This window comes from Haliotis asinina, chromosome 3, assembly GCF_037392515.1.
Source record: "Haliotis asinina isolate JCU_RB_2024 chromosome 3, JCU_Hal_asi_v2, whole genome shotgun sequence".
NCBI classification, from domain to species: Eukaryota; Metazoa; Mollusca; class Gastropoda; order Lepetellida; family Haliotidae; genus Haliotis; species Haliotis asinina.
In genome coordinates, this window is record NC_090282.1 from 83,278,885 (window position 1) to 83,296,350 (window position 17,466).

The 17,466-nt window shown below is 39.9% G+C and overlaps 22 non-coding genes across 22 annotated transcripts; all 22 read left to right on the top strand.

Moving 5' to 3' along the window:
• The first annotated feature begins 4,473 nt into the window (after positions 1–4,473).
• Trnar-ucg (transfer RNA arginine (anticodon UCG)) lies at positions 4,474–4,546 on the top strand. Its single transcript has one exon. It is a non-coding gene; the product is annotated as a tRNA-Arg (tRNA).
• Positions 4,547–4,887: 341 nt separating this feature from the next.
• Trnar-ucg (transfer RNA arginine (anticodon UCG)) lies at positions 4,888–4,960 on the top strand. Its single transcript has one exon. It is a non-coding gene; the product is annotated as a tRNA-Arg (tRNA).
• A 341-nt stretch (positions 4,961–5,301) lies between these two features.
• Trnar-ucg (transfer RNA arginine (anticodon UCG)) lies at positions 5,302–5,374 on the top strand. The gene has a single exon. It is a non-coding gene; the product is annotated as a tRNA-Arg (tRNA).
• Positions 5,375–5,715: 341 nt separating this feature from the next.
• Positions 5,716–5,788, top strand: Trnar-ucg (transfer RNA arginine (anticodon UCG)). The gene has a single exon. It is a non-coding gene; the product is annotated as a tRNA-Arg (tRNA).
• A 939-nt stretch (positions 5,789–6,727) lies between these two features.
• Trnar-ucg (transfer RNA arginine (anticodon UCG)) lies at positions 6,728–6,800 on the top strand. The gene has a single exon. It is a non-coding gene; the product is annotated as a tRNA-Arg (tRNA).
• A 341-nt stretch (positions 6,801–7,141) lies between these two features.
• Trnar-ucg (transfer RNA arginine (anticodon UCG)) lies at positions 7,142–7,214 on the top strand. Its single transcript has one exon. It is a non-coding gene; the product is annotated as a tRNA-Arg (tRNA).
• Positions 7,215–7,555: 341 nt separating this feature from the next.
• Trnar-ucg (transfer RNA arginine (anticodon UCG)) lies at positions 7,556–7,628 on the top strand. The gene has a single exon. It is a non-coding gene; the product is annotated as a tRNA-Arg (tRNA).
• A 226-nt stretch (positions 7,629–7,854) lies between these two features.
• Positions 7,855–7,927, top strand: Trnar-ucg (transfer RNA arginine (anticodon UCG)). The gene has a single exon. It is a non-coding gene; the product is annotated as a tRNA-Arg (tRNA).
• A 341-nt stretch (positions 7,928–8,268) lies between these two features.
• Trnar-ucg (transfer RNA arginine (anticodon UCG)) lies at positions 8,269–8,341 on the top strand. Its single transcript has one exon. It is a non-coding gene; the product is annotated as a tRNA-Arg (tRNA).
• Positions 8,342–9,096: 755 nt separating this feature from the next.
• On the top strand, positions 9,097–9,169 carry Trnar-ucg (transfer RNA arginine (anticodon UCG)). Its single transcript has one exon. It is a non-coding gene; the product is annotated as a tRNA-Arg (tRNA).
• Positions 9,170–9,510: 341 nt separating this feature from the next.
• On the top strand, positions 9,511–9,583 carry Trnar-ucg (transfer RNA arginine (anticodon UCG)). The gene has a single exon. It is a non-coding gene; the product is annotated as a tRNA-Arg (tRNA).
• A 341-nt stretch (positions 9,584–9,924) lies between these two features.
• On the top strand, positions 9,925–9,997 carry Trnar-ucg (transfer RNA arginine (anticodon UCG)). Its single transcript has one exon. It is a non-coding gene; the product is annotated as a tRNA-Arg (tRNA).
• A 226-nt stretch (positions 9,998–10,223) lies between these two features.
• Positions 10,224–10,296, top strand: Trnar-ucg (transfer RNA arginine (anticodon UCG)). Its single transcript has one exon. It is a non-coding gene; the product is annotated as a tRNA-Arg (tRNA).
• Positions 10,297–10,637: 341 nt separating this feature from the next.
• Positions 10,638–10,710, top strand: Trnar-ucg (transfer RNA arginine (anticodon UCG)). Its single transcript has one exon. It is a non-coding gene; the product is annotated as a tRNA-Arg (tRNA).
• A 341-nt stretch (positions 10,711–11,051) lies between these two features.
• Positions 11,052–11,124, top strand: Trnar-ucg (transfer RNA arginine (anticodon UCG)). The gene has a single exon. It is a non-coding gene; the product is annotated as a tRNA-Arg (tRNA).
• Positions 11,125–11,765: 641 nt separating this feature from the next.
• On the top strand, positions 11,766–11,838 carry Trnar-ucg (transfer RNA arginine (anticodon UCG)). The gene has a single exon. It is a non-coding gene; the product is annotated as a tRNA-Arg (tRNA).
• Positions 11,839–12,179: 341 nt separating this feature from the next.
• Trnar-ucg (transfer RNA arginine (anticodon UCG)) lies at positions 12,180–12,252 on the top strand. The gene has a single exon. It is a non-coding gene; the product is annotated as a tRNA-Arg (tRNA).
• Positions 12,253–14,020: 1,768 nt separating this feature from the next.
• On the top strand, positions 14,021–14,093 carry Trnar-ucg (transfer RNA arginine (anticodon UCG)). The gene has a single exon. It is a non-coding gene; the product is annotated as a tRNA-Arg (tRNA).
• A 525-nt stretch (positions 14,094–14,618) lies between these two features.
• Positions 14,619–14,691, top strand: Trnar-ucg (transfer RNA arginine (anticodon UCG)). The gene has a single exon. It is a non-coding gene; the product is annotated as a tRNA-Arg (tRNA).
• Positions 14,692–15,632: 941 nt separating this feature from the next.
• Trnar-ucg (transfer RNA arginine (anticodon UCG)) lies at positions 15,633–15,705 on the top strand. The gene has a single exon. It is a non-coding gene; the product is annotated as a tRNA-Arg (tRNA).
• A 939-nt stretch (positions 15,706–16,644) lies between these two features.
• On the top strand, positions 16,645–16,717 carry Trnar-ucg (transfer RNA arginine (anticodon UCG)). The gene has a single exon. It is a non-coding gene; the product is annotated as a tRNA-Arg (tRNA).
• Positions 16,718–17,060: 343 nt separating this feature from the next.
• On the top strand, positions 17,061–17,133 carry Trnar-ucg (transfer RNA arginine (anticodon UCG)). Its single transcript has one exon. It is a non-coding gene; the product is annotated as a tRNA-Arg (tRNA).
• Positions 17,134–17,466: the final 333 nt, after the last annotated feature.

Here is a 17,466-nt window from a genome sequence, read left to right on the forward strand (position 1 = left end):
GCGAGATGAGTTTCATAAAACATCAAAAGAATTGCATAAATTGAAAGCTGAGAGGGACTATCAGTGGAAAAGAGAAGGGAACAAAATTCAGTTTTCTTTTAATTCAGAAGCTTTGGAAAACTTAGAACAAATACGGTTTGCAGTTCAATATGGTAAGACTGATTACGCCTTGGAATTGATTAATGAAGAAGTTTCCAGGTTCCAGACAAGAAACAAGCACATAAAGATAGCCGATTCCTCAGAGGGGGGTTGGGAAACAGTGCGCAATTATGTGGCTCATGAATTGGCGTCAGATTCTGATGACGACAAAAGAATCAACAGAGCGGAAAGCAAAGCCATTAAGAAAATCAAGACAAGGGCGTCTCGTTCCGCACGGTTGCATCCCTACAAGTCGACCCAGCGTCCTTCCTCGACAGTCACTCAGGTTTCAGTGGATTCCCATGCTGGTGACCAGTCTAGTAATTTTCGTGGCCGAGGTCAAAGGTCTGGAGCGTGCTTCATGTGTGGCGAGTTCAGCCATTGGAGACGTCAGTGTCCCTTGCTCAGCAACACAACACAGCAACGTGGGAAGCTTGACAGAGAGTAGGATACGTTCCAAGGAAGCAGAACCTGAAGTTGAGTATACCTTATGTGATGATACTGTAAACGTTGATGAACCTGGCCTTACAAATGACTTTTATGAATATGAACAAGATGGGCTAGATATAATTGTGAAGGGTAGACTAAAACGTCATGTTTCGTTTTGGAGAGAAATATGTGCTGTTGATTTTGTAGTAGACATTATTGAAAACGGGTACAAAATACCTTTTTATTCTACCCCAAAAAGAATGAATATAAGGAACAATAGATCTGCTAAGGAGAATTCTGACTTCGTGTCATCGGCTGTTCAAGATTTGTTGCGCAGAGGGTTGATTGTTCAGTGTTCAGATAAGCCTTACGTTGTTAATCCTTTATCTGTAGCTGTACAACACTCTGGTAAGAAGCGTCTTATTTTAGACTTGTCTAGAGTGAATAAACATTTGTGGAAGGCTTCAGTTAAATATGAAGACTGGAGAACTGCATTGTTGTACATAAAAAAGAATGATTGGCTAGTGAAATTCGACATTCATTCTGCATACCACCATATTGATATTTACCATGAACATACGCAGTTTCTAGGATTTGCATGGGGATCAGGAATAGACAAGAAGTATTTTAAATTTCTAGTCCTTCCGTTTGGTTTGAGTACAGCTCCTTATGTGTTTACCAAGGTTACCAGACAGTTGGTAAAGTTTTGGCGTTTCCAAGGTTACAAGATTGTTACTTTCCTAGATGATGGGATCCTGTCAAGTTTTTCCGAATGTGAAACGACAATTGTTGGCCAAATTGTCAAACAAGATTTGTTAAAAGCAGGTTTTGTTCCAAAAGCAGAAAAGTCACTATGGAAGCCGGTTCAGGAGATCGAATGGTTGGGTTTTATCATAGATACCAGACACATGAAGTTGTCCATCCCTCAACGGAAAATTTGTAAGCTTAAGCAAGGTATAAGAGAACTTCTGTCTTCTACTGTACCAGTTCCGGTGAAGAGCTTGGCTTCGGTTGTTGGACAGATAGTTGCTATGAAGATGGTTGTTGGTACTTTGTGTCAACTAATGACAAAGTTTCTGAGTATTCAGACTCTCCAGGCTTCATCGTGGAAGGCACCTGTGGTGCTATCGTATTTGAGTAGAGATCAATTACAATTTTGGGCAGCGCATATTGACAGACTCAGTAAGTGCACTCTATGCTATGCAAGCATTCCTACACGGGTAGTTTACAGTGATGCTAGTAATTCTGGTTTCGGTGGGTACTGTGTAGAAGTTGGGCAAGCCATATCACATGGTCAGTGGTCAGCACTAGAAGCGTCACGAAGCTCCACTTGGAGAGAGCTGAAGGCAGTGTTTCTGGTTATGAAAAGTTTCGTTTCCATTTTGGAATCTCACAAAGTAAAATGGTTTACTGACAATAAAAATGTAGAGTCGATTGTGTCCAAAGGTAGCATGAAAGCTGATCTTCAAGCTTTGGCTTTAGATATATTCTGGCTGTGTAATGAATATAATATCAGAGTTGACATGCAGTGGATACCAAGGTTAGACAATGAGCGTGCTGACTATCTGAGTAAGATAGTAGATGCTGATGACTGGGGTATCCAGGATTATGTGTTTCAACACGTCTCTGCCAAATGGGGCCCATTTGACGTTGACAGATTTGCTTCATATTACAATACTAAAGTTGTAAGGTTTAACTCCAGATTTTGGAATCCGGGTAGTGACGGAGTGGATGCTTTATCCGTGTCCTGGGGTGACGACAATATCTGGATAGTGCCTCCTATATGTATGATTGCACGTGTTCTTAAACACATGAGAGAGTGTCATGCCAAGGGAACTCTCGTGATTCCTGTATGGTATTCAGCTAACTTCTGGCCTATTTTGTGCCCTAATAGGGTATTTATACCCCAAGTTAAAGATTGGATGTATCTTCCCACTTGTAAGGAAGCATATGTACCAAGCAGACAGTTTGGGGGGTTGTTTGGAGTAAACGATTTAAAATTCAACATGATGGCTTTACATGTGGAATTTTGATGTTGTTTGCGTGTTGCAGGTGTGTTTGAACATGTATATAGAAGTGAGATATTGACTTTACCTCCACCTATGAGGGCGCTCGTGAGAAGTCTTCCAGAGCATTTGTCCTGCTCGAGAGCAAACTCCACAAATAAGAAGTATGATTACGGCTTTAAAGCATGGAAGAAATGGGCTTTGGCCCATGGTATGTCGACAGATATGCCCTTATCACCTTTGCACTGTTCTTTATATTTGTTAGCGATGTGTCAGCAAAGTGAATCTTTCTCACCTGTTCAGACAGCTTACTATAGTTTGAGACATGCCCATGTTTTGGTTGGTTTGGAAAGCCCCACAGAGAGTACGTTAGTGAGAAATGTACTTGAAGCCGCTAAGAGGAAGTTAACCAAGCCTGTTTGTAAGAAAGAGCCTGTAACAGTTGAGTTGTTGAATAAGATTGTACCAGACAATGCTGATGAATGTTCATTGTATAAAATGAGAACTGTTGTAATGTGCCTTCTAGCCTATTCAGGTTTCATGAGATCGTCGGAGTTATTAGCGATAACTCGGAATGATGTTGTATTTTATCAAGCTTACATGGCTGTTTTTATTCAGAAATCAAAAACTGATGTCTACAGAGATGGGGCCTGGATTATTATAGGCCGGACAGGTACAAATAAGTGCCCTGTAGCATGGTTGGAGCGATATTTGAAGCTTACCAAATTGAAAGATCCTGAATTTTTATTCAGAAATATGAGTAAGACTAAAAATGGTTACATTTTGAGAGGTGATAATAAGCCGATGTCATATTCACGTTTGAGAGAGCTTTTCATTGAGGCGTTTAGTTCACATGTTAGTGATATATCAAAGTTTGGTCTGCATAGCTTGAGAGCAGGCGGAGCGACTGCAGCCGCAAACAATGGCATTCCAGATAGAATGTTTAAGCGCCATGGCAGATGGAAAAGTGAAAATGCAAAAGATGGTTATGTAAAAGATGATATTGAGAAGCGTTTAAAAGTTTCTCTTTCGCTTGGATTGTAAATCTGCCCGTTCTTTATATCTCAGTTGGTGCACCGTACAGCATGCCATGTTATGTAAGTGTTTGTTGTATGTGAATAAGGGGTTGGAGAAATATAATTTCTTTCGTTTGAGGCACGAATTAGAATGAAATTTCTTTCTCCTAGCGTCGGAAGATACAACAAAGGGAAGTAATGCTATAGGTATGGGGGCGCTCTGGTAGGTATAAAAGGGAGGGAAATTTGAATTAGATTATTCTCAGCTGCGGTGCACCAGCGGTCAGTTTTGATGTGTCCTGTATGTTATGTGATGTTTATGTGAGTGGATATATACACTGTCTGTATATACGCATGTGGTCTATACTGAATGTTTAATTCTCGTGTCATGTTACAGACCGATGACTGGCACTGTTGAGTGGGACGGACATGTCCAGGCTGGCGAGCCGTTAGAATACGTGAGTCATCGGGGAGCAATTGCCATGAGCTGTCCAACATGTAACCTTGAGATGTTGTGTGCAGATTTGAAGCTGATTCTGTGATGTGATGAGACGACGGGTTATCTAAGTCTAAATGAATGTACTCTGGTATAACTGTAGCAATTACATAATTATTCGGTTACGAATAAACTGTGGTCTCAGTTGGTGCACCGTACAGCATGCCATGTTATGTAAGTGTTTGTTGTATGTGAATAAGGGGTTGGAGAACCTTATTTCCCTCTCTCATCTATTAAAATGACAATGAGCAATGTTTTTTGGATGAAAAATACCATTTCAATGGACACTGGGCATTCAAAAGTAAGGTATTTATCTTGGTGACCAGAGAAAGAAAGAATGTTTTGATCCTCAGTGTACAATAGGCATTACTGCGTCTGTAAGATCGTTGGCCTCGTGGCCTAATGGATAAGGCGTCTGACTTCGAATCAGAAGATTGCGAGTTCGAGTCTCGTCGGGGTCGTACTGCAACTCTTTTTATACAAAATTGAAAAGCGCTACAGTCAGCACAACCTTATTTCCCTCCCTCATCTATTAAAATGACAATGAGCAATGTTTTTTGTATTGAAAATAACATTTCAGTGGACACTGGGCATTCCAAAGTAGAGGATCTATCTAATTGACCATATACAAAAGGACTGTGTTATCTGTTAAAATGACAATGGGCAATGTTTTTCAGATGGAAAATACCATTTCAATGGACACTGAGCATTCAAAAGTAGATTTGTTATCTTGGTGACCAGAAGCAAAAGGAATGTTTGAACCGGAGTGTACAATAGGCATTACTGCGTCTGTAAGATCGTTGGCCTCGTGGCCTAATGGATAAGGCGTCTGACTTCGAATCAGAAGATTGCGAGTTCGAGTCTCGTCGGGGTCGTACTGCAACTCTTTTGATACAAAATTGAAAAGCGCTACAGTCAGCACAACCTTATTTCCCTCCCTCATCTATTAAAATGACAATGAGCAATGTTTTTTGGATTGAAAATAACATTTCAGTGGACACTGGGCATTCCAAAGTAGAGGATCTATCTAATTGACCATATACAAAAGGACTGTGTTATCTGTTAAAATGACAATGGGCAATGTTTTTCAGATGGAAAATACCATTTCAATGGACACTGAGCATTCAAAAGTAGATTTGTTATCTTGGTGACCAGAAGCAAAAGGAATGTTTGAACCGGAGTGTACAATAGGCATTACTGCGTCTGTAAGATCGTTGGCCTCGTGGCCTAATGGATAAGGCGTCTGACTTCGAATCAGAAGATTGCGAGTTCGAGTCTCGTCGGGGTCGTAGTACAACTCTTTTGATACAAAATTGAAAAGCGCTACAGTCAGCACAACCTTATTTCCCTCGCTCATCTATTAAAATGACAATGAGCAATGTTTTTTGGATTGAAAATAACATTTCAGTGGACACTGGGCATTCCAAAGTAGAGGATCTATCTAATGGACCATATACAAAAGGACTGTGTTATCTGTTAAAATGACAATGGGCAATGTTTTTCAGATGGAAAATACCATTTCAATGGACACTGAGCATTCAAAAGTAGATTTTTTATCTTGGTGACCAGAAGCAAAAGGAATGTTTGAACCGGAGTGTACAATAGGCATTACTGCGTCTGTAAGATCGTTGGCCTCGTGGCCTAATGGATAAGGCGTCTGACTTCGAATCAGAAGATTGCGAGTTCGAGTCTCGTCGGGGTCGTAGTACAACTCTTTTGATACAAAATTGAAAAGCTGTACAGTCAGCACAACCTTATTTCCCTCTCTCATCTATTAAAATGACAATGAGCAATGTTTTTTGGATGAAAAATACCATTTCAATGGACACTGGGCATTCAAAAGTAAGGTATTCATCTTGGTGACCAGAGAAAGAAAGAATGTTTTGATCCTCAGTGTACAATAGGCATTACTGCGTCTGTAAGATCGTTGGCCTCGTGGCCAAATGGATAAGGCGTCTGACTTCGAATCAGAAGACTGCGAGTTCGAGTCTCGTCGGGGTCGTACTGCAACTCTTTTGATACAAAATTGAAAAGCGCTACAGTCAGCACAACCTTATTTCCCTCGCTCATCTATTAAAATGACAATGAGCAATGTTTTTTGGATTGAAAATAACATTTCAGTGGACACTGGGCATTCCAAAGTAGAGGATCTATCTAATGGACCATATACAAAAGGACTGTGTTATCTGTTAAAATGACAATGGGCAATGTTTTTCAGATGGAAAATACCATTTCAATGGACACTGAGCATTCAAAAGTAGATTTTTTATCTTGGTGACCAGAAGCAAAAGGAATGTTTGAACCGGAGTGTACAATAGGCATTACTGCGTCTGTAAGATCGTTGGCCTCGTAGCCAAATGGATAAGGCGTATGACTTCGAATCAGAAGATTGCGAGTTCGAGTCTCGTCGGGGTCGTACTACAACTCTTTTTATACAAAATTGAAAAGCTGTACAGTCAGCACAACCTTATTTCCCTCTCTCATCTATTAAAATGACAATGATCAATGTTTTTTGGATGAAAAATACCATTTCAATGGACACTGGGCATTCAAAAGTAAGGTATTTATCTTGGTGACCAGAGAAAGAAAGAATGTTTTGATCCTCAGTGTACAATAGGCATTACTGCGTCTGTAAGATCGTTGGCCTCGTGGCCTAATGGATAAGGCGTCTGACTTCGAATCAGAAGATTGCGAGTTCGAGTCTCGTCGGGGTCGTACTGCAACTCTTTTGATACAAAATTGAAAAGCGCTACAGTCAGCACAACCTTATTTCCCTCCCTCATCTATTAAAATGACAATGAGCAATGTTTTTTGGATTGAAAATAACATTTCAGTGGACACTGGGCATTCCAAAGTAGAGGATCTATCTAATTGACCATATACAAAAGGACTGTGTTATCTGTTAAAATGACAATGGGCAATGTTTTTCAGATGGAAAATACCATTTCAATGGACACTGAGCATTCAAAAGTAGATTTGTTATCTTGGTGACCAGAAGCAAAAGGAATGTTTGAACCGGAGTGTACAATAGGCATTACTGCGTCTGTAAGATCGTTGGCCTCGTGGCCTAATGGATAAGGCGTCTGACTTCGAATCAGAAGATTGCGAGTTCGAGTCTCGTCGGGGTCGTAGTACAACTCTTTTGATACAAAATTGAAAAGCGCTACAGTCAGCACAACCTTATTTCCCTCGCTCATCTATTAAAATGACAATGAGCAATGTTTTTTGGATTGAAAATAACATTTCAGTGGACACTGGGCATTCCAAAGTAGAGGATCTATCTAATGGACCATATACAAAAGGACTGTGTTATCTGTTAAAATGACAATGGGCAATGTTTTTCAGATGGAAAATACCATTTCAATGGACACTGAGCATTCAAAAGTAGATTTTTTATCTTGGTGACCAGAAGCAAAAGGAATGTTTGAACCGGAGTGTACAATAGGCATTACTGCGTCTGTAAGATCGTTGGCCTCGTGGCCTAATGGATAAGGCGTCTGACTTCGAATCAGAAGATTGCGAGTTCGAGTCTCGTCGGGGTCGTAGTACAACTCTTTTTATACAAAATTGAAAAGCTGTACAGTCAGCACAACCTTATTTCCCTCTCTCATCTATTAAAATTACAATGAGCAATGTTTTTTGGATGAAAAATACCATTTCAATGGACACTGGGCATTCAAAAGTAAGGTATTTATCTTGGTTACCAGAGAAAGAAAGAATGTTTTGATCCTCAGTGTACAATAGGCATTACTGCGTCTGTAAGATCGTTGGCCTCGTGGCCTAATGGATAAGGCGTCTGACTTCGAATCAGAAGATTGCGAGTTCGAGTCTCGTCGGGGTCGTACTGCAACTCTTTTGATACAAAATTGAAAAGCGCTACAGTCAGCACAACCTTATTTCCCTCCCTCATCTATTAAAATGACAATGATCAATGTTTTTTGTATTGAAAATAACATTTCAGTGGACACTGGGCATTCCAAAGTAGAGGATCTATCTAATTGACCATATACAAAAGGACTGTGTTATCTGTTAAAATGACAATGGGCAATGTTTTTCAGATGGAAAATACCATTTCAATGGACACTGAGCATTCAAAAGTAGATTTGTTATCTTGGTGACCAGAAGCAAAAGGAATGTTTGAACCGGAGTGTACAATAGGCATTACTGCGTCTGTAAGATCGTTGGCCTCGTGGCCTAATGGATAAGGCGTCTGACTTCGAATCAGAAGATTGCGAGTTCGAGTCTCGTCGGGGTCGTAGTACAACTCTTTTTATACAAAATTGAAAAGCGCTACAGTCAGCACAACCTTATTTCCCTCCCTCATCTATTAAAATGACAATGAGCAATGTTTTTTGGATTGAAAATAACATTTCAGTGGACACTGGGCATTCCAAAGTAGAGGATCTATCTAATTGACCACATACAAAAGGACTGTGTTGTCTGTTAAAATGACAATGGGCAATGTTTTTCAGATGGAAAATACCATTTCAATGGACACTGAGCATTCAAAAGTAGATTTCTCATCTTGGTGACCAGAAGCAAAAGGAATGTTTGAACCGGAGTGTACAATAGGCATTACTGCGTCTGTAAGATCGTTGGCCTCGTGGCCTAATGGATAAGGCGTCTGACTTGGAATCAGAAGATTGCGAGTTCGAGTCTCGTCGGGGTCGTAGTACAACTCTTTTTATACAAAATTGAAAAGCGCTACAGTCAGCACAACCGTATTTCCCTCCCTCATCTATTAAAATGACAATGAGCAATGTTTTTTGGATTGAAAATAACATTTCAGTGGACACTGGGCATTCCAAAGTAGAGGATCTATCTAATTGACCATATACAAAATTACTGTGTTATCTGTTAAAATGACAATGGACAATGTTTTTCAGATGGAAAATACCATTTCAATGGACACTGAGCATTCAAAAGTAGATTTGTTATCTTGGTGACCAGAAGCAAAAGGAATGTTTGAACCGGAGTGTACAATAGGCATTACTGCGTCTGTAAGATCGTTGGCCTCGTGGCCTAATGGATAAGGCGTCTGACTTCGAATCAGAAGATTGCGAGTTCGAGTCTCGTCGGGGTCGTAGTACAACTCTTTTTATACAAAATTGAAAAGCGCTACAGTCAGTACAACCTCATTTCCCTCCCTCATCTATTAAAATGACAATGAGCAATGTTTTTTGGATTGAAAATAACATTTCAGTGGACACTGGGCATTCCAAAGTAGAGGATCTATCTAATTGACCATATACAAAAGGACTGTGTTATCTGTTAAAATGACAATGGGCAATGTTTTTCAGATGGAAAATACCATTTCAATGGACACTGAGCATTCAAAAGTAGATTTTTTATCTTGGTGACCAGAAGCAAAAGGAATGTTTGAACCGGAGTGTACAATAGGCATTACTGCGTCTGTAAGATCGTTGGCCTCGTGGCCTAATGGATAAGGCGTCTGACTTCGAATCAGAAGATTGCGAGTTCGAGTCTCGTCGGGGTCGTACTGCAACTCTTTTTATACAAAATTGAAAAGCGCTACAGTCAGCACAACCGTATTTCCCTCCCTCATCTATTAAAATGACAATGAGCAATGTTTTTTGGATTGAAAATAACATTTCAGTGGACACTGGGCATTCCAAAGTAGAGGATCTATCTAATTGACCATATACAAAAGGACTGTGTTATCTGTTAAAATGACAATGGACAATGTTTTTCAGATGGAAAATACCATTTCAATGGACACTGAGCATTCAAAAGTAGATTTTTTATCTTGGTGACCAGAAGCAAAAGGAATGTTTGAACCGGAGTGTACAATAGGCATTACTGCGTCTGTAAGATCGTTGGCCTCGTGGCCTAATGGATAAGGCGTCTGACTTCGAATCAGAAGATTGCGAGTTCGAGTCTCGTCGGGGTCGTAGTACAACTCTTTTTATACAAAATTGAAAAGCGGTACAGTCAGCACAACCTTATTTCCCTCTCTCATCTATTAAAATGACAATGAGCAATGTTTTTTGGATGAAAAATACCATTTCAATGGACACTGGGCATTCAAAAGTAAGGTATTTATCTTGGTGACCAGAGAAAGAAAGAATGTTTTGATCCTCAGTGTACAATAGGCATTACTGCGTCTGTAAGATCGTTGGCCTCGTGGCCTAATGGATAAGGCGTCTGACTTCGAATCAGAAGATTGCGAGTTCGAGTCTCGTCGGGGTCGTAGTACAACTCTTTTTATACAAAATTGAAAAGCGCTACAGTCAGCACAACCTTATTTCCCTCTCTCATCTATTAAAATGACAATGAGCAATGTTTTTTGGATTGAAAATAACATTTCAGTGGACACTGGGCATTGCAAAGTAGAGGATCTATCTAATTGACCATATACAAAAGGACTGTGTTATCTGTTAAAATGACAATGGGCAATGTTTTTCAGATGGAAAATACCATTTCAATGGACACTGAGCATTCAAAAGTAGATTTGTTATCTTGGTGACCAGAAGCAAAAGGAATGTTTGAACCGGAGTGTACAATAGGCATTACTGCGTCTGTAAGATCGTTGGCCTCGTGGCCTAATGGATAAGGCGTCTGACTTCGAATCAGAAGATTGCGAGTTCGAGTCTCGTCGGGGTCGTACTGCAACTCTTTTTATACAAAATTGAAAAGCGCTACAGTCAGCACAACCGTATTTCCCTCCCTCATCTATTAAAATGACAATGAGCAATGTTTTTTGGATTGAAAATAACATTTCAGTGGACACTGGGCATTCCAAAGTAGAGGATCTATCTAATTGACCATATACAAAAGGACTGTGTTATCTGTTAAAATGACAATGGACAATGTTTTTCAGATGGAAAATACCATTTCAATGGACACTGAGCATTCAAAAGTAGATTTTTTATCTTGGTGACCAGAAGCAAAAGGAATGTTTGAACCGGAGTGTACAATAGGCATTACTGCGTCTGTAAGATCGTTGGCCTCGTGGCCTAATGGATAAGGCGTCTGACTTCGAATCAGAAGATTGCGAGTTCGAGTCTCGTCGGGGTCGTAGTACAACTCTTTTTATACAAAATTGAAAAGCGGTACAGTCAGCACAACCTTATTTCCCTCTCTCATCTATTAAAATGACAATGAGCAATGTTTTTTGGATGAAAAATACCATTTCAATGGACACTGGGCATTCAAAAGTAAGGTATTTATCTTGGTGACCAGAGAAAGAAAGAATGTTTTGATCCTCAGTGTACAATAGGCATTACTGCGTCTGTAAGATCGTTGTCCTCGTGGCCTAATGGATAAGGCGTCTGACTTCGAATCAGAAGATTGCGAGTTCGAGTCTCGTCGGGGTCGTAGTACAACTCTTTTTATACAAAATTGAAAAGCGCTACAGTCAGCACAACCTTATTTCCCTCTCTCATCTATTAAAATGACAATGAGCAATGTTTTTTGGATTGAAAATAACATTTCAGTGGACACTGGGCATTGCAAAGTAGAGGATCTATCTAATTGACCATATACAAAAGGACTGTGTTATCTGTTAAAATGACAATGAGCAATGTTTTTTGGATGGAAACTAACATTTCAGTAAACAGTGGGCATTCAAAAGTAAGGTATTTATCTTGGTGACCAGAGAAAGAAAGAATGTTTTGATCCGCAGTGTACAATAGGCATTACTGCGTCTGTAAGATCGTTGGCCTCGTGGCCTAATGGATAAGGCGTCTGACTTCGAATCAGAAGATTGCGAGTTCGAGTCTCGTCGGGGTCGTAGTACAACTCTTTTTATACAAAATTGAAAAGCGCTACAGTCAGCACAACCTTATTTCCCTCCCTCATCTATTAAAATGACAATGAGCAATGTTTTTTGGATGGAAAATAACATTTCAGTGGACACTGGGCATTCCAAAGTAGAGGATCTATCTAATTGACCATATACAAAAGGACTGTGTTATCTGTTAAAATGACAATGGGCAATGTTTTTCAGATGGAAAATACCATTTCAGTAAACAGTGGGCATTCAAAAGTAAGGTATTTATCTTGGTGACCAGAGAAAGAAAGAATGTTTGAACCGGAGTGTACAATAGGCATTACTGCGTCTGTAAGATCGTTGGCCTCGTGGCCTAATGGATAAGGCGTCTGACTTCGAATCAGAAGATTGCGAGTTCGAGTCTCGTCGGGGTCGTACTACAACTCTTTTTATACAAAATTGAAAAGCGCCACAGTCAGCACAACCTTATTTCCCTCCCTCATCTATTAAAATGACAATGAGCAATGTTTTTTGAAGGGAAACTAACATTTCAGTAAACAGTCTGCATTCAAAAGTAAGGTATTTATCTTGGTGACCAGAGAAAGAAAGAATGTTTTGATCCGCAGTGTACAATAGGCATTACTGCGTCTGTAAGATCGTTGTCCTCGTGGCCTAATGGATGAGGCGTCTGACTTCGAATCAGAAGATTGCGAGTTCGAGTCTCGTCGGGGTCGTAGTACAACTCTTTTTATACAAAATTGAAAAGCGCTACAGTCAGCACAACCTTATTTCCCTCCCTCATCTATTAAAATGACAATGAGCAATGTTTTTTGGATAGAAAATAACATTTCAGTGGACACTGGGCATTGCAAAGTAGAGGATCTATCTAATTGACCATATACAAAAGGACTGTGTTATCTGTTAAAATGACAATGAGCAATGTTTTTTGGATGGAAACTAACATTTCAGTAAACAGTGGGCATTCAAAAGTAAGGTATTTATCTTGGTGACCAGAGAAAGAAAGAATGTTTTGATCCGCAGTGTACAATAGGCATTACTGCGTCTGTAAGATCGTTGTCCTCGTGGCCTAATGGATGAGGCGTCTGACTTCGAATCAGAAGATTGCGAGTTCGAGTCTCGTCGGGGTCGTAGTACAACTCTTTTTATACAAAATTGAAAAGCGCTACAGTCAGCACAACCTTATTTCCCTCCCTCATCTATTAAAATGACAATGAGCAATGTTTTTTGGATAGAAAATAACATTTCAGTGGACACTGGGCATTCCAAAGTAGAGGATCTATCTAATTGACCATATACAAAAGGACTGTGTTATCTGTTAAAATGACAATGAGCAATGTTTTTCAGATGGAAAATACCATTTCAGTAAACAGTGGGCATTCAAAAGTAAGGTATTTATCTTGGTGACCAGAGAAAGAAAGAATGTTTGAACCGGAGTGTACAATAGGCATTACTGCGTCTGTAAGATAGTTGGCCTCGTGGCCTAATGGATAAGGCGTCTGACTTCGAATCAGAAGATTGCGAGTTCGAGTATCGTCGGGGTCGTAGTACAACGCTTTTTATACAAAATTGAAAAGCGCCACAGTGAGCACAACCTTATTTCCCTCCCTCATCTATTAAAATGACAATGAGCAATGATTTTTGGATGGAAACTAACATTTCAGTAAACAGTGGGCATTCAAAAGTAAGGTATTTATCTTGGTGACCAGAGAAAGAAAGAATGTTTTGATCCGCAGTGTACAATAGGCATTACTGCGTCTGTAAGATCGTTGTCCTCGTGGCCTAATGGATGAGGCGTCTGACTTCGAATCAGAAGATTGCGAGTTCGAGTCTCGTCGGGGTCGTAGTACAACTCTTTTTATACAAAATTGAAAAGCGCTACAGTCAGCACAACCTTATTTCCCTCCCTCATCTATTAAAATGACAATGAGCAATGTTTTTTGGATAGAGAATAACATTTCAGTGGACACTGGGCATTCCAAAGTAGAGGATCTATCTAATTGACCATATACAAAAGGACTGTGTTATCTGTTAAAATGACAATGGGCAATGTTTTTCAGATGGAAAATACCATTTCAGTAAACAGTGGGCATTCAAAAGTAAGGTATTTATCTTGGTGACCAGAGAAAGAAAGAATGTTTGAACCGGAGTGTACAATAGGCATTACTGCGTCTGTAAGATAGTTGGCCTCGTGGCCTAATGGATAAGGCGTCTGACTTCGAATCAGAAGATTGCGAGTTCGAGTCTCGTCGGGGTCGTAGTACAACTCTTTTTATACAAAACTGAAAAGCGCTACAGTCAGCACAACCTTATTTCCCTCTCTCATCTATCAAAATGACAATGAGCAATGTTTTTTAGATGGAAACTAACATTTCAGTGGGCACTGGGCATTCAAAAGTAAGGTATTTATCTTGGTGACCAGAGAAAGAAAGAATGTTTTGATCCGCAGTGTACAATAGGCATTACTGCGTCTGTAAGATCGTTGTCCTCGTGGCCTAATGGATGAGGCGTCTGACTTCGAATCAGAAGATTGCGAGTTCGAGTCTCGTCGGGGTCGTAGTACAACTCTTTTTATACAAAATTGAAAAGCGCTACAGTCAGCACAACCTTATTTCCCTCTTTCATCTATTAAAATGACAATGAGCAATGTTTTTTGGATGGAAAATAACATTTCAGTAAACAGTGAGCATTCAAAAGTAAGGTATTTATCTTGGTGACCAGAGAAAGAAAAAATGTTTTGAACCGGAGTGTACAATAGGCATTACTGCGTCTGTAAGATAGTTGGCCTCGTGGCCTAATGGATAAGGCGTCTGACTTCGAATCAGAAGATTGCGAGTTCGAGTCTCGTCGGGGTCGTAGTACAACTCTTTTTATACAAAACTGAAAAGCGCTACAGTCAGCACAACCTTATTTCCCTCTCTCATCTATCAAAATGACAATGAGCAATGTTTTTTGGATGGAAACTAACATTTCAGTGGACACTGGGCATTCAAAAGTAAGGTATTTATCTTGGTGACCAGAGAAAGAAAGAATGTTTTGATCCGCAGTGTACAATAGGCATTACTGCGTCTGTAAGATCGTTGTCCTCGTGGCCTAATGGATGAGGCGTCTGACTTCGAATCAGAAGATTGCGAGTTCGAGTCTCGTCGGGGTCGTAGTACAACTCTTTTTATACAAAATTGAAAAGCGCTACAGTCACCACAACCTTATTTCCCTCTTTCATCTATTAAAATGACAATGAGCAATGTTTTTTAGATGGAAAATAACATTTCAGTAAACAGTGAGCATTCAAAAGTAAGGTATTTATCTTGGTGACCAGAGAAAGAAAAAATGTTTTGAACCGCAGTGTACAATAGGCATTACTGCGTCTGTAAGATCGTTGGCCTCGTGGCCTAATGGATCAGGCGTCTGACTTCGAATCAGAAGATTGCGAGTTCGAGTCTCGTCGGGGTCGTAGTACAACTTTTTTTATACAAAATTGAAAAGCGCTACAGTCAGCACAACCTTATTTCCCTCTCTCATCTATTAAAATGACAATGAGCAATGTATTTTGGAGGGAAACTAACATTTCAGTGGACACTGGGCATTCCAAAGTAGGGGATCTATCTAATTGACCATATACAAAAGGACTGTGTTATCTGTTAAAATGACAATGGGCAATGTTTTTCAGATGGAAAATACCTTTTCAATGGAAACTGAGCATTCAAAAGCAGATTTTTGTATCTTGGTGACCAAAAGCAAAAGGAATGTTTTAAACCGGAGTGAACAATAGGCATTACTGCGTCTGTAAGATCGTTGGCCTCGTGGCCTAATGGATAAGGCGTCTGACTTCGAATCAGAAGATTGCGAGTTCGAGTCTCGTCGGGGTCGTAGTACAACTCTTTTTATACAAAATTGAAAAGCGCTACAGTCAGCACAACCTTATTTCCCTCTCTCATCTATTAAAATGACAATGAGCAATGTTTTTTGGATGGTAAATAACATTTCAGTGGACACTGGGCATTCCAAAGTAGAGGATCTATCTAATTGACCATATACAAAAGGACTGTGGTATCTGTTAAAATGACAATGGGCAATGTTTTTCAGATGGAAAATACCATTTCAGTAAACAGTGGGCATTCAAAAGTAAGGTATTTATCTTGGTGACCAGAGAAAGAAAGAAGGTTTGAACCGGAGTGTACAATAGGCATTACTGCGTCTGTAAGATAGTTGGCCCAGTGGCCTAATGGATAAGGCGTCTGACTTCGAATCAGAAGATTGCGAGTTCGAGTCTCGTCGGGGTCGTAGTACAACTCTTTTTATACAAAATTGAAAAGCGCTACAGTCAGCACAACCTTATTTCCCTCTCTCATCTATCAAAATGACAATGAGCAATGTTTTTTGGATGGAAACTAACATTTCAGTGGACACTGGGCATTCAAAAGTAAGGTATTTATCTTGGTGACCAGAGAAAGAAAGAATGTTTTGATCCGCAGTGTACAATAGGCATTACTGCGTCTGTAAGATCGTTGTCCTCGTGGCCTAATGGATGAGGCGTCTGACTTCGAATCAGAAGATTGCGAGTTCGAGTCTCGTCGGGGTCGTAGTACAACTCTTTTTATACAAAATTGAAAAGCGCTACAGTCAGCACAACCTTTTTTCCCTCTTTCATCTATTAAAATGACAATGAGCAATGTTTTTTGGATGGAAAATAACATTTCAGTAAACAGTGAGCATTCAAAAGTAAGGTATTTATCTTGGTGACCAGAGAAAGAAAAAATGTTTTGAACCGGAGTGTACAATAGGCATTACTGCGTCTGTAAGATAGTTGGCCTCGTGGCCTAATGGATAAGGCGTCTGACTTCGAATCAGAAGATTGCGAGTTCGAGTCTCGTCGGGGTCGTAGTACAACTCTTTTTATACAAAATTGAAAAGCGCCACAGTCAGCACAACCTTATTTCCATCTCTCATCTATTAAAATGACAATGAGCAATGTATTTTGGAGGGAAACTAACATTTCAGTGGACACTGGGCATTCCAAAGTAGAGGATCTATCTAATTGACCATATACAAAAGGACTGTGTTATCTGTTAAAATGACAATGGGCAGTGTTTTTCAGATGGAAAATACCATTTCAATGCAAACTGAGCATTCAAAAGCAGATTTTTGTATCTTGGTGACCAGAAGCAAAAGGAATGTTTTAAACCGGAGTGAACAATAGGCATTAATGCGTCTGTAAGATCGTTGGCCTCGTGGCCTAATGGATAAGGCGTCTGACTTCGAATCAGAAGATTGCGAGTTCGAGTCTCGTCGGGGTCGTAGTACAACTCTTTTTATACAAAATTGAAAAGCGCTACAGTCAGCACAACCTTATTTCCCTCTCTCATCTATTAAAATGACAATGAGCAATGTTTTTTGGATGGAAAATAACATTTCAGTGGACACTGGGCATTCCAAAGTAGAGGATCTATCTAATTGACCACATACAAAAGGACTGTGGTATCTGTTAAAATGACAATGGGCAATATTTTTCAGATGGAAAATACCATTTCAGTAAACAGTGGGCATTCAAAAGTAAGGTATTTATCTTGGTGACCAGAGCAATAAAGATTGTTTGAACCGGAGTGTACAATAGGCATTACTGCGTCTGTA